At 46.3% G+C, this 3,612-nt stretch overlaps 1 non-coding gene across 1 annotated transcript; it reads right to left on the bottom strand.

Annotated features, from left to right (window-relative positions):
- Window positions 1-2,685: 2,685 nt before the first annotated feature.
- Window positions 2,686-2,790, bottom strand: LOC120871676. The gene has a single exon (XR_005723099.1). It is a non-coding gene; the product is annotated as a U6 spliceosomal RNA (small nuclear RNA).
- Window positions 2,791-3,612: the final 822 nt, after the last annotated feature.

The raw sequence follows: 3,612 nt of genomic DNA, 5'->3' as shown, positions 1-3,612 counted from the left end.
CCTGGGATTCTCCAGGCAAGAACACTGGAGTGGGTTGCCATTTTCTTCTCCAATGCATGAAAGTGAAAAGTGAAAGGGAAGTCGCTCAGTCGTGTCCGACTCTGTGCAACCCCATAGACGGCAGCCCACCAGGCTCCCCCGTCCCTGGGATTCTCCAGGCGAGAGCACTGGAGTGGGGTGCCATCCCCTTCTCCAGTCATCTCTGGCTAGATGACTGCAAAAGCGATGGCTCTGAGCTGTCGTCTCGTCCTCTGCTCTGGTCACTGTCTGGCTCCTCCAGGGCCTTGTCTCACAGCCTTGTTCACCTTTTCAGTGAGTCACCACTGTAGCAATTAGCTTCTCCCCCCACCCCCGACCCCTGGGCCAGGCCTCACCTCGGTTGCCCTAAGGCTTCTCTTCCTTGGTGCGTCTGGTGCCTGCCCCAGAGTCCCCCAGGATGCACTTCCCATGGGACCTAGAAAGGTGGACTCTTGGCCAGTGAGGGGTAAAAGCCCCAAACGCACAACACACTCTCTCCTTTACCCAGGGACTGCCACCTTAAGAGCCCTGTGTTCATTTCTCCTTCTTCGTCTCCATTTCTGCCTCTCATGCCACATCCCTATTGTGGGATCTCTTTCCAAAGGAAAACACCTACAGTCCGTACCCACAAGGGAGGTGCCCTCTGCCGGGTCGGCACATGGATGCGGTGGGGATGGGGGTGGGCAGGTGGCCCCAGGGGGTGGGGTCCAGGTGCAGTTAAGTTCAATTGAATGAACAAATGGAATATCCTTAGGGACCTGGATTTCTTAATACAGAAAAAAAAGCTCTAAACCGCATGCTTTAATCTATGATATACTCCCTGGCTTGTCCATATTTTAGGCTAGTTAATTCCCCCATGACAAGGATGTTACACACCTCACGGAGCTGGTTACTTAGCTGGTGTGTATTGGCGTATTTTATGGCAATTTCACAAGAGCAAAGATGACTTTAAGGAGAAGAAAATCCGAGTATCTTGTGAATCGACCTCAACACTAGCTGTTCGCTCTCAAAGGCGAGCAGAGCAAGATGAATTAGAAAGCGTCCCTGCCTTCCTTTCGCCTCTTTCACTATGAGGGGGCAATCTTGAGACTAATGAAACGGTAACTGCATCTGCGGCATGGATCCAGAACAGCAGGGGGACACACTGGGCCGAGTGGAGTTACTCGATTTCTCCTGGCAACATCGATTACATTTCTAGCTGTGATGAACCCTTCCCCCTCCCTCTCACCAGCATCCCTCATCACCTCCAGAGATGAACTCAGCTCTTATCACCAGCCTTGCTTTCTGAGTCACCACTCATTTTTTCCACCTGGGGTCTAACTAGACGGCTTGACAAAAGATGAAGTAATTTATAGATACATTAGACCTTATCACCCTGGCTTTGGTCTCCCCTTCTGGTCTCAAGTGAGGCTGACTTTCCAGATTGGCTAGAAATGTAGTGCTTTTTCTTTCCTTTTGCAGTGTCTATTTCCTCTCCATTTGGGGACATGTTCTCTCTCCCACGTATGCCTGTGTTTGGAACTTCTTTGGAGCCATGCCTTTGCAGGATGCTTGCCAGCAGCACATACATTGAGGAAAAGCATTTTCTTTTTCAAGCTTTTTTTCTGTCCTGGTTTGCATCTAGGTGAAGGCAGGTTGGATACCAAGCCGTGCATTGGTACATGTATGTACTATTTGAAAAATGAAAATAGTGGATTCATGTTGATGTATGGCAAAACCAATACAATATTGTAAAGTAATTAGCCTCCAATTAAAATAAATAAATTTAAATTAAAAAAAAGAAAATCGCTTTATATTCTGAGCAGCGTTTTAAAAATACGTCCCCCGATTATCTGATACTCTCCCCATCCTACAGGGTGCTGGTCCTCTCTCTGGAGTGTGGTTGGTCTGTACCAACTAGTGACTCACTTCTAATGAATAGAAAGTGGTAGAAGTGAGGCTGTGTGACCCTTGAGACTAGGACATAAAAGGCAGGAGGCTTGGCCTTGCTCTGTCTCTTGGATCACTGGCTGGCCTTGGGTTTAGGGGTGGGTAGGACAGCCTCCCTCAAAACTGACCCTCCAGCCTCAGTCAAGCCTTCAGCTGACAGCAGCCCCAGGCAGCATCTCGGTTGAAATCTCAAGAGAGCCTCTAGTCCAGAGTCTCCCAGTTCGGCTGCTCCCATGTTCCTGACTCACAGTAACTGTATGAGATAATAAATGTTGGTTGTTTTAAGCTGCTAAACTCTTTTAAGTGTAGCAATAGATAAATAATGCACTCTGCCTTCATGTTATTTCCTGTGGAGGCTAGAGGTGCTAAGACAATGTCTCGTTGTCACGTCAGAGTGACGAAGGCTACTAAAACAATGACCAAGGACAGGAGTTATTTAGGAATTCTTAGTTTGAGAAACTCAGTTCAAAGACGTATAGCAGAATTGCATTCTAAAAATTTATATTCTCTTTTCCCAAAGAAGGCACAGTAATTCCAACAAAATTAAATGCACAGAGCCATAACTACAAATAGGAAATAGAACATCAGGACCAAACCAAGGGAACAGTAATTATAAGCATAAGGACCAACAAAATTGCCACAGTTGAATCTTAACCATGATCTGAGCTTTCTGGTAGTCATGGTGAAAGGGGGAACTTAGTAAGTTCTGTAGTTTTTCTTTCTTTCTTTTTTTTTTTTTTTAATATGGAACACTTCATTAATTTTTGTGTCAGCCTTGTGCAGAGGCCATGCTAATCTCTGTATCGTTCCCAGTGTAGCTTTTCTTATTGGAAAGGAAACAAAGCTTTTCCTAGAATCAAAATTTAAAACAAAGTTCTCATGTGACTTAAATATGAGTGCTGAACTAGGTAGAGGATAAGACTCTCAGTCCTTCAGAGATATTGTGTTAGCTAAATTCATTTAGCTGTTACCTGTGTTCTTTAGTAAAAGAGGGAGGAAAGAGTCAGAGCTCAGAGCAATGGTGAATTATAGAAAATAAAAGGAATTTCTTTGACCTCATGCTGCTGGGCCTTTTGAAAGTGGCATGTAAATGTCTGTGGAAATATTTTTGATCTGAGTTGAAGCCCTTGCTTTTCTTTCTCTTTTTCTGTTGGTATATATATAGCATGAAAGCACTTCTTGGGCAGCAATTTAAAATAGCCCAGTTTATCTCTCTGCGTATATTCCTGGTCTTGGTTGCGGTCTATAAATTCTTTCTGCTGTCTTGGACTTTGCCTGAGAATGTGAATCCTGTAGCACATCCCATCACATTCCTCTGGTTTCCTGACCCCCTGTTATTTTCACCAGTCCTCCTAGACTTTGTTCACAATCCTGCAGGGAGGTTGCAAAGGCGATGGAATGCGGTAGCTGGGCTGCAGGGATGGTCCAGGGACCAAATTGGTTGTGTGCGGCAAGCTTTCCAAGAGCACTGCTGGGCTGATGCCCTGCTTTTCAGCGTGAGCTGCAGGGGTCTTGCCAAGGTGTGCCAGGCCACAGTGGTCTGGGAAAACCCCAGTGTCCATGGAGCTGCAGAGCCGGAGTCAACGCCAGGCATGAAATGGAAGGAGATCGCTCTCCCAGGGTCAGACAGGGCACCTCTCCTACCTCCCCCTTGTCCTGCGAAGC

This window comes from Oryx dammah, unplaced genomic scaffold (genome assembly GCF_014754425.2).
Source record: "Oryx dammah isolate SB20612 unplaced genomic scaffold, SCBI_Odam_1.1 HiC_scaffold_12, whole genome shotgun sequence".
Taxonomy (NCBI): domain Eukaryota; kingdom Metazoa; phylum Chordata; class Mammalia; order Artiodactyla; family Bovidae; genus Oryx; species Oryx dammah.
The sequence above is the reverse complement of the archived record's forward strand: the minus strand, read 5'-3'. Positions and strand labels throughout refer to the sequence as shown.